We start from the raw sequence: 11,325 nt of genomic DNA on the forward strand, positions 1-11,325 counted from the left end.
AAATCACACTGCCACGTGTGTACCTATGCAACAATTTTGCATGTTCTTCACATGTACCCCCAAACCTAAAATGCGATAAAATAAATAAATGGGGGAAAAAAAAAAGAATTAAGAGTGAAATAAGAAGACCATTTAAAAAGAACAGAAGCTGAAATTTAAAGCCAACTGACTTCACGATATAAATCTAAAGAATATTCTTCAGGTAGAAGGAAAATGTCTCAGAAGGAAGGTCTAAGGTAGAAGAAGAAATAATGAAAAGACAAATTGTTAAACATGTAGGTAAAATTAAACAAGGTGTTCAAAATGGAACAATAAAGCAGTAACAGCAGACTCTTATATTAATGTATAGCAGTTACCAACTTCTAGGTATAGCTCTTAAAGCTTTATAGGTACCGTATTTCTCATTTAAAAGCCTTAGCCTTATGAAAAAGATCCTTTTATTGTCCACATTTTATAGGTGAGGAGACTGAGGCACAGGAAGGTTATTTTGCCCAGCGCTACTCATCTGGTAGGCATGAGGAGTTGGGGGTCACACCAGGCTGTCAGTTTCAGTTTCTAGTTTATGTGCTTAACCACTAGACTGTGTCTATGGCGAGTGTGGGGTAGAGGTAGAAAACTAAAAAAAAAAATAGACAATTTGATCAAAAAAAGGATGACCAGAGCCAAAAGTACTCTGAGGCCTTTATATTGTTTTACAAGGATAGTTAAAATACTCAGCCTTATACTTAATTATCTTAGGTAAGCATGATAAAATTTAAAGGGCAATCACTAAAAGACTAGAAATAAAGTATAAAACTTCCAAATCATTGGAGAAGGAAAAATAGAATGGAGGGTGGGTGCAGGGGAGACCAAAATTAATCCCTTAGAAAGAGAAAAACAAAACAAAAGGAAAAATAAATGGAAATTTTAAAAGCTTCTGCGCAGCAAAGGAAACAACCAACAAAGTAGACACAATCCACAGAATGGGAGAAAGTATTTGCAAAACTATTCATCCAGCAAAGGATTAATGACCAGAATATATAAGGAACTCAAATAACTCAACAGCAAAAGACATTCTAATTTAAAAATGGGCAAAGGATCTGAAAATACATTTCTCAAAAGGAGACAACAAATGGTCAGCAGGTACATGAAAAAGTGTTCAACTTCATTGATCCTCAGGGAAATGCAAATAAAAACCATAATGAGATGTCCCCTCACCCCAGTTAAAATGGCTATTACTAAAGAGTCAGAAAGTAACAAATGCTGATGTGGATGCTTGAGCCCAGGAGATCGAGATCAGCCTGGGCAACAAAGTGGGATCCTGTTCCTACAAAAAATTTAAAAATTAGCCAGAGTGGTGGCATGTGCCGCCTGTGGTCCCAGCTACTCGAGATTGAGCTAGGAGAATCACTTCAGTCTAGGAGGTGGTGGCTGCAGTAAGCCATGATCATGCTACCACACTCCAGTGACACAGTGAGACTCTATCTCAGAACAAAACACAACACAACACAACACAATACACTTCTTGGCTATGGGAAAGGCAGTATTTTGAAAGAGAATTTATTGCCTTAAATGCTTATGTTAGTCTGGGCATGGTGGATTACATGTGTAAATCCCAACACTTTAGGAGGCAAAGGTGGGAGGACTGCTCAAACCCAAGAGTTCAAGACCATCCTGAGCAACACAATAAGTGTTTTTGCTACAAAAAATTAAGAAATTAGCCAGGCATGGTGGCACATGCCTGTCGCCCCAGCTTCTCGGAAGGCTGAAACAGGAGGATCACTTGAGCCCTGGAGGTCAAGGCTGCAGGAAGCCTAACTGTGCCACTGTACTCCAGCCTGGGCTACAAAACGAGACCCTGTCTCCAAAAAAAAACCAACTTATGTTATAAAAGAAGACATGCTATAAATTAAGGAGCTAAACATTCAACTTAAAAAGTAAGAAAAGAAAAGCAAAAACCAAAAAAAAAAAAAAGAAGAAAATAATAAAAAAGAAATTAAAAAAAAAAAAAAACATTAGGGAGGCTAAACAAAGCGAAACACTGATTCTTTGCAAAAAGTAATCAAAGACACAAACCTCTGGCAAGATAGATAAAGGAGAGAGAGCAGTACAAATAAACACTGGGAGTGAAAAGGGGGCTAAAACTAACTACAGACACTGTGAAACTTAAAATAACACCATGAACAAGTTAATACTATAAAATTAGATAACATATGAAACAAATAAATTTCTAAGAAATACAATTTAACAAAACTACCTCACAAAGAAAGATAGTCTAAACTGTTCTAAACCACTAAAGAAAATGAATCTGTAGTTTAAAATCATACCACAAAGAAATCAGGCCATATATTTCACAAAGAAGTTCTCCCAAACATTCAAGAATAGCCTACAGCAGTATTACACAAACTCAATCAGAATATAGAAAAAGTGATAATATCCACAATTCGTTCTAAGAGGTTATTAGAAAATCTACTAGTCTACTAATTAGAAATATAATCTATTGGATATAATTCATACTATATGTTTCATTTATCCAATACAATCTATTGGCCATAATTCATGCAAAAAGAGAAAAGAGTGGGGAAAATGATCACTGCAAAACAAGCAAAAAAGTATCCTAAAATTCAACAGTTTTTTTTTTTTGTAGATTCCAAATCAGGAAGAGAATTTCCTTATTCTGATAAAGGATATTTACCTACAATCTATAGCAAACATCACATTTAAGAATGAAATGATATGATAGAATATATTTGCTGGGAAGAAAAAAACAAGAATGAAATGAAATAAAAGATGTCTGTATCATGCTATTGTAGAAATCCTAGACAAAGTAGAAAGATGAGAACCCTACTATCACACAGTACTGGACGTCCTAGCCAGCACAGTAAGATAAGAAAAATAAATACGAGGTAGCATAACATTGGAAAGGAAGAAAGCAAACCACCTAGGCTGAAATCCCAAACAAATGCACGTGCAAATTATTAAAGGTGATTTCATAAACGTTATGTCATTTAAGACAGCCATATAAAAGGAATCATTAGTCCCATTTTCTCTATAAGAAAACTGAGGCTAAGAAAGGTTTTTAGCAACTTGCCTGAAGTTAAAGTCCCCCGGTATATTAAGTGCTGAAGCTGGAATTCAAACCAATTGATAATTTCAGTGCTCTTCATGCTACACCACATGACCTCCCCTCAGTTAATACTCACCCATTTTACCAGTGGGCTAACAGACAGCTGCAATAGTATCATTTGCCACTTTAAAAACAGTGACTTGGTCACATTCACCGGCTAAGAACACCCTCCTCAGCCTGGCATTCAAGGCCCTTCACAGAAAGGCCACACACCTATCTATCATGCCAGTCTTGTGCTCCACCTGTGTCCACTAAAAAATTATGCTCCTCTCAAAGTATTAATGTATTTACTGCCCATACTAAGCTCCAAGCAAATCCATCTAAGTACAATGTTTATTCCAAATTCCCCCAATTTTAGCCATCTTTCATGATGCAGCTTCAACATCACCTATTCCATATATCCTTGCCAATTCCTCCCTAGTAGGTACAGTCTTTCACAGCAAATGTTTCTATCTTAAGTTGCTCATTTGATTCTACACCATATTATGGGTATTTGGGCCCCTATTATCCCTGCAAACTTGGAAGTTGCTTAAGGGTAAGGACTTTTAAATGTCTATTCATCAAGATACCTAGCAAGCAAAATGTACATATATATTAGGTATTCAATAAATGCATGTTCAATTGAATAAAAGTGCTTTTATTTGCTGTTAAAATTGTTTTCCTCTAGAAACAAATGACCCTATGTAGGAATAAAAATACTTTTCCAATGATGTCATAAACTACATTATTTTATCAACCAATAAACTACAGGAAAAGTCTTTTTACTGCCATGACAGAAATAAACACTGTACATGCGTACGTTTGGCCACGCAAGTGCTAGACAGAGCTTAACACAACTCCATTCGCCCTGAAATATGAACCCAGATCTGTATGGATCTCAAACCCATACACTCTGGGTTGGCTTCCTCTCTTCACTGTAAACATGCCATTGTGTCTTAAGACTTAACTTCCTGGTGTATCTTCCCTACTACAATGTGAACCTTCTGAGGGCAAGAAATACGTCTTCATCACTGAATCTCCAGGCCTAGAAAAGAACTCAGTAAATATTTGTTGACAAATAACCATTAAATGTAGGAAGAAGCCCAACATGCTGACCCTTCCAAAAGCATCACTGAGGGTCCTCACAAAAGAATAAAGAGATGACCCTGAATGGGAAATTACAAGTCCTATTATGTTCACTAACTTCTTATTAAGAAGAAAACTGCATATTTTAGAAAACTTTCAATTGAAATAGCTGAAATAAAAATTTGGGGGTTCTTAAAAAGCTAAATTCTAGTCATATAAAACACTGTAGTCTTGGATGGCAATAAACCGATCAAGCATAATTACATAATAAAGTTTATCTTATTACTAATAAATACCATTACAATAAGAGTTCCAGGCCCGGCACGGTGGCTTACACCTGTATCCCAGCACTTTGGGAGGCTGAGGAGGGCGGATCATGAGGTCAGGATATCGAAACCATCCTGGCCAACATGGTGAAACCCCGTCTCCACTAAAATATAAAAAAAGTAGCTGGGCGTGGTGGCACACGCCTGTAGTCCCAGCTACTCAGGAGGCTAAGGCAGGGGAATCGCTTAAACCCGGGTGGCAGAGGATGTGGTGAGCCAAGATGGTGCCACTGTACTACAGCCTGGGTGACAGAGCAAGACTCTGTCTCAAAAAAAGAAAAAAAGAATTCCAAGTAGCCAAAAATATCCCCAAGCTCCTGCCAATGTCCCACAGTACAGTGTTTAGGTGATAGCACCACACTGAAATTTACTAGGAATACAAGACCAGTAAGACAAGATATTTTCACAGACGCATGGTAATACAGAAAATTTTAACTAGTCTATGGTCTAGCACACATAAAAGAATAAACAAGTTTAGATGTAATAAAGAAGTTTACTCTCTTGGTTACAGGTACAGAGGAAATTAAAACAAGTCTGCATTAGTCCTACCACCACATCCCACATTCTAGAAAATTATTATATCTGTAAAAAGAAAGGTGCAATTTTGATAAATCAGAATTTTAAAATGTATTTTGGATTATTACTTAGAACTCGTAAAGCTTAACTAGCACAAATTTCAGTAAATTTTTTAACTTACAATTTCAAGTTCCTTTAAAAAAACTGAATTGAATGAATTACAACAGATAACAGCAGTTTGTAATTTTCCTAATTTTTTACAGCCAAATATTTTCATGAATACCTATATATTGTTAAACTAAAATAAAAACAAAACACCAATTTACATCATGATGAGTAAATCTGTTTTCACATCTGCTGCCATCATTTTTACTTGCAAAAATAATCCCCTGGCATTTTCATGTTTTTCATATAGAAAGGACTCAGATGGAGAACTGAAACGCAGCCAGCAACTGAACAGAGCCCTGGCGATAGCCCAGCCACGGTTGGGTTCTATGGGAGGGATGAATTCCAAGTGAGTCTTTCCTGGTTCTGATGGTAAGCAGAAGTGCCTGACCGTCAGCCAACAGATGGACAGGGAAGACACAGAGAGCATGCCCACACTGTCCATTTAGGCCAGAGATCAGGGCAGGGCAGGGCAACAGGGAAACAAAGCTAACCATGGACCTGTGCCCATACAAATGGATGCACTTCCAATACTAATACATGTGCTTACAACTACACGGAAGCGGCTGTGAGCTACTCATTCAATTATTTCCAACATACAGAGAGAATCTCAGTGTGGTGAACAGCGCTCACAAACAGGCCTGGCACGGAAGGAGTAAGCAGGCCTGGACTGTAAGGCAAACTGCAGTAGGAATTCAGGTAGGAATCATCAGTTCGAGACTGAGGGAGGAGAATATAGATGTCAACACCATAAATGGCTAGCAAAAGCATTTCCTTACTTTGCCAAAACTCTCACATAATGATTTTCTGGACAGAAATATTCTCATTTCCTCATTACAATGGAATTACTGTGATTAATAAACAAATAATTGTTTATTGTTGCTTAACAACAACAACAACAAAATTTACCAACAGACCAGTCCAAGACTAGGTAACATAAAGTTAACATAAAAATACAAGATCTGGACCCTGAAAAGTAAACAGTTCACAATCTGTTAGGAAGGGTAAACTCACATACATGAAATAATCAGAGAACAATTAAGAGTGAGGATGTGGAGCTCTGTGTAGGCTTGAATAACCAAAGACCTTGAGAATCAAGCCAGCAACAGAAAAGTGTTTAACCTGAAAAGCAAGAGAATTGGGTCACTGTACTATCGGTGACTACTGAAGACCAAGACGAAGGAAGAATGGACATATCTGGAGCAGACAACATGCTGGTTAACCTTTCACGGCCACAGCAACCCTGTGAGGTAGGTATCATCCCCATTCTACAGGCAAGGAAACTGAGGCTCATACCTGGGGCAAGTTCTGTGGTGTCAGTTTTTTCATTTGTAAAATACAACCACTGTGGTCTCAGTTTCTTCGTTGGTAAAATACAGGAATTAACATAATCAGCAGTTTTCAAACTGGGACCTGCAAAGTACCAGTTTTCTAGCATTGAAGTGGGCGGGGCCATAGGCCAAATGTACCAAAGCCTCTGGTCAGCAGCTCAGTACACATTTCTCCACAGAGTGTTTTGCCATTATAACCATAGCACTGAGGACAGCATTCAGTATATAATAGGTGGTCAGTTAAAAAGTGAGGGATGAATGAATCAAGCAGATGGCACCTCATCACTGACTCTAAGCTGACTCTCATTCATAGTGGCTCATTTCCTTATATGTCTAGCAATGTTTTTGTCATCAGCATATCCCCAGCTCTTCATCAGTGGATGGAGGGTAGCATTCTTCCTGAGGGTATTTGCATTTATTTCTGCCGAGCATCCCTGGGCTCTTCCGACTCAGAAGCATTTAGATTCGTTTCTCAGCTTGGGGTTTTCCAGACCATGCAGGTAGCATAAATTCAAATCCCAAGCCCAATGGTCTCAAAAGAGACTTTTTCTTTTTTAACTCCATTTGATGACGGATGTTTTTGTTTTGTTTTCCAGCGTGGTCTCATCTGGCCTGAATAAGTCCCAGGCCCCGGCCTTCAGTGCTTACTTCCCACTCCAGTTTTAGACCTTCTGTCTCAGAAACACTCACTCCTCTTTCTCTTTTCCCCCTACCTATGGATTTCTCTCACTTTCGTGTGATAAAGATTTTTAAAGAATGTTTGCTGTATCTTTTGCAGTATTTCTAAGTGCTTATAGCAGGAGAGGTTTCCAGAATATATGGTCAGCCTCATTTACAGGAGGGGTCCATAATCTACTGCTTTTAACTTCAGATGTGGTTTAGAAATCATTCCTTGAGGTAAGTGAGCACAGAAACCACAGAAGCCATCAAAGGATGGGAGGACACCCCAGAGGACTCCCAGAGAGGGTGAAGAGAAACACAAGAGAGAGGCCGAAGCCGGCTGGGGTGGAGGAGGAGCCTGATGTGCAAGGAGCAGACCTGCTGAAGCAGAAGGCTGGAGGCAATTCATTTCCTACTGAAAGGAGACCAACTTGCACTTCAGTAATTAGTTCTGAAGGATGACTGGTAGGTAAATGAACATAATGATTACATTTACTGGTAATTCCACCAATAAAGAGGATACTTTAAGAATATAGTAGTAACGGCCAGGCGCGGTGGCTCAAGTCTGTAATCCCAGCACTTTGGGAGGCAAAGGCGGGTGGATCACGAGGTCAAGAGATCAAGACCATCCTGGTCAACATGGTGAAACCCCGTCTCTACTAAAAATACAACAATTAGCTGTGCATGGTGGTGCATGCCTGTAATCCCAGCTACTCAGGAGGCTGAGGCAGGAGAATTGCCTGAACCCAGGAGGCGGAGGTTGCGGTGAGCCGAGATCGCGCCATTGCACTCCAGCCTGGGTAACATGAGTGAAACTCCGTCTCAAAAAAAAAAAAAAGAATATAGTAGTATCATCACTTGCATATATAACGCTATAAGGATAAGCACACAGATCCAAAGTCGAATCAAATTCAGGCAGGAAATAGCACAAAGGAAACCCCAAGTACAAGGAAATAAGATGAATGAAGGGGACGTTGTGCTCTCCTTGCTATAAAGTGGTAAAATTCAGAGCACAAGCCAAAACCTTATGTTTTACACAAGAATTTTGTTATACAGAGTAGAAAATAGGTGAACTACCACCAAAGGCTTCGAAACATTTATTATTCTGTTTCAATTATTGTTGAATGTAGCTAAACATAGTGTTTCAAAATTTCTAAAAATGATTTTCTTTTACTGTAATAACCAATTATGGAAGTTATTAATAGTTACAAGTTGGCAAAATGAGGGTAAAAGAAGCCATGTAAGCCATAGTGGCACCACTATATCTAAGCTCTCACTGATGCACATCTTTATAGATTTTTTTTTTTTTTTTGAGACAGTCTTACTCTGTCACCCAAGGCTGGAGTGCAGTGTTGGGATCTCAGCTCACTGCAAGCTCTGCCTCCTGGATTCAAGCGATTCTCCAGCCTCCTGAAGAGCTGGAACTACAGGCATCTGCCACCATGCCCAACTAATTTTTGTATTTTTAGAGGCAGGGTTTCAACACGTTGGCCAGGCTGGCCTGGAACTCCTGACCTCAAGTGACCTGCCTGCCCTGGACTCCTGAAGTGCTAGGATTACAGGTGTGACCCACCATACCCGGCCTATAGATTTTCATGTAATATAATGTTCTGTATATGAAATAATTAAAATAATTCTATACAGAGAAAGGGTTAATATGAGATGGGGTTCATCAAGAAAGCATCTGCGTTTCTGGAAGATCCAGATGCCTGCTTCACACAGGTGTTATTACAATAACAATGAAAAGAATAAAAAGTGTCAGGGAAAATTCAGTTGATTCTTGACTACTACCATGCCTGATAGGTGCACAAATATAACATGAGAAAATTAACTGCAGGATTTAAATCTTGTAGCCATTCTTCCCAGAAAATAGCATTACCTCAAATCAGAGTAGACACTGGGTAGCAGGAAAAAAGATAATGATCTAAATGTGCACATTTCAGTCAAAGGTTATAATCATAGCTGGGCATAATGAACATTAGTTTGGGGTTCAGCAATGATTTATACCACCTAGTTCTTACAGGGAATTCATATTCACTTATCAAAAGCTTACCTTTTAGAAAGAACAAATCAGTTCTATTTCCTATAAGTACTTATACCATAATCTTAAGATCTTAACAAAATAGTATTTGTCCACCCAAACGTGGAGATACTCAACTTGACCCAGGAATAAACAAGAAATAAAAATCAACTAGGGTTATCAGGAAAAGGTTATACAACTAAGAAGCATAAGTTCAAAGGAAGTACTTAATGTATAATGAACATGCACTGTTGTTTTAAAGAATCTATTAGAAACATGACTCTTTCCAAGAAGAATGTAAAGCACCTAATTAAAAGCACATACAAAATAAGATTGTTTATAATAACTTTTGAAAGGAAAAACAGAGTTAAGAAAAAGAAGATAGCAGTAACGTTAACGTCAAGCATAAAAATCTTGGCCCTAAGTATGCTCTTGATCAGAGCAAGGAGAGACTCAGGATGAGTTACACAAATCTTAACAGAAATGAGGAAACTATCTAGTTAGCCAGGAAAGATATTCTTCCCAGTAGTAAGTGTTAAAGAAATGTCAGCAATGAAGCACTACGGAAGAGTCATCAGATGATGAAAGGGACAAAGACAATAATCTCACACAAATGTAAAAACAGAGTTTACAATTATTTCCTATAGCCAAACACGAATCAAAGCTTAACATTAATGGGTAACTCAGTAAAAGCAATGTTTTAAGGGCTAGGTTAATGGGGTCCAAAACACGCTATGAACAAAATAGACAAGAGAACCTGCCCTTCCCCTTCCCCTAAAAATCATGACTCTTAATAAGACCAGTTAACAAGCTAAGGGTTGGTTCTAAGGCTCTACACTGTATTTTCCCACCTCCCTGCATTGCTGTGAAATATGACCACCTGCCCCTGTCACCCCTTCAAGCTAATGGAAGGATAAAAACCAGAATGGGAATGCCTCACTATATTTAGGCCAGTTCTGTAAATAAAAAAAATTAAGGCAGGAATCTCAAACTAGGTATCTCTCTGAATTCCAGTAAAATGCACAAAAACAAATGAAATGTTCTTCCTTTCTCCTTCTTTTTTAAATATCCTTCCCATAACACCCAATAAGTGAGGTGGTTCACCATGGTCCTATGTCATAATCCATTTACCCTAGTCATTGGCCCAAAGAAATGGAACTGCAAAAGCTACAGAGGAGCTATTATTCCTCAGATTTAATGTAAAGTATCTGCTACTCATTTCTTTTTAAATATTTTTAAAAATAAAGACCAACTAAATTTATTTATCCATCCATCTGTCCATTTATTCATTCACTGTTTAAACACTTGAGTGCCTAACATCCCAGGCACTGTGCTAAGCAGAATAAAACAGCCTTAACTTTCTAATTTAGGTGACAAATTACAGCATTTCTCTCTCCCAATTTAAACAGTTATAAGAGTGCACCTTTCAAAGACCATTAGAATGTAAGACTGTCTCCTGCTTGGGACCTCAAATACAAAATCGTATCTTCAATTAATCACCCAACTATCGCCACTCTATACGTAGAGCCAGGCTTGCAGATCTGTCTGGGCCACCAGCAGTTAAGACAGCTGCACAGGCACAGGCGCAGGGCCTCATGTCAGTGGAAATCACACTGTGCAGGGACTCCTCCTGGCCAGTTTTTCCTTTGGCATGAAGCACTTCTTCGTTTCACTGAAGAACTTCTGTTAAGATACCAATTTTCACAACAAAAATAAAATCTATATTCAGGTAGCCACTTGTTCCAAAACGCTAATAAAACAGAGTCCTGGTAAAGAAAAATGAAGAAAAGATGACTTTAAATAACCACGGAGGAAAAGGTAATAAATGATCAGCTGAAATATCAAAAATAAAAAGGCAATTTTAAAAAAGGATAAAATGGGCTGGGCACAGTGGCTCACCGTTGTAATCCCAGCACTTTGGGAGGCAGAGGTGGGTGAATCACTAGGTCATGAGTTTGAGACCATCCTGGCCAACACAGTGAAACCCGTCTCTACCAAAAATACAAAAAGTAATTGGGCATGGTGGTGGGTGCCTGTAATCCCAGCTACTTGGGAGGCTGAGGCAGAAGGATTGCTTGAAACCAGGAGGCAGGGGTTGCAGTGAGCCAACATCATACCACTGCACTCCAGCCTGGG

The 11,325-nt window shown here is 38.7% G+C and overlaps 1 pseudogene; it reads left to right on the plus strand.

Moving 5' to 3' along the window:
• LOC108310641 overlaps positions 1 to 11,325 on the plus strand; it is a 57,490-nt pseudogene that overhangs the window by 8,692 nt on the left and 37,473 nt on the right.

Source organism: Cebus imitator, unplaced genomic scaffold, assembly GCF_001604975.1.
Source record: "Cebus imitator isolate Cc_AM_T3 unplaced genomic scaffold, Cebus_imitator-1.0 Scaffold6, whole genome shotgun sequence".
Lineage (NCBI taxonomy): Eukaryota > Metazoa > Chordata > Mammalia > Primates > Cebidae > Cebus > Cebus imitator.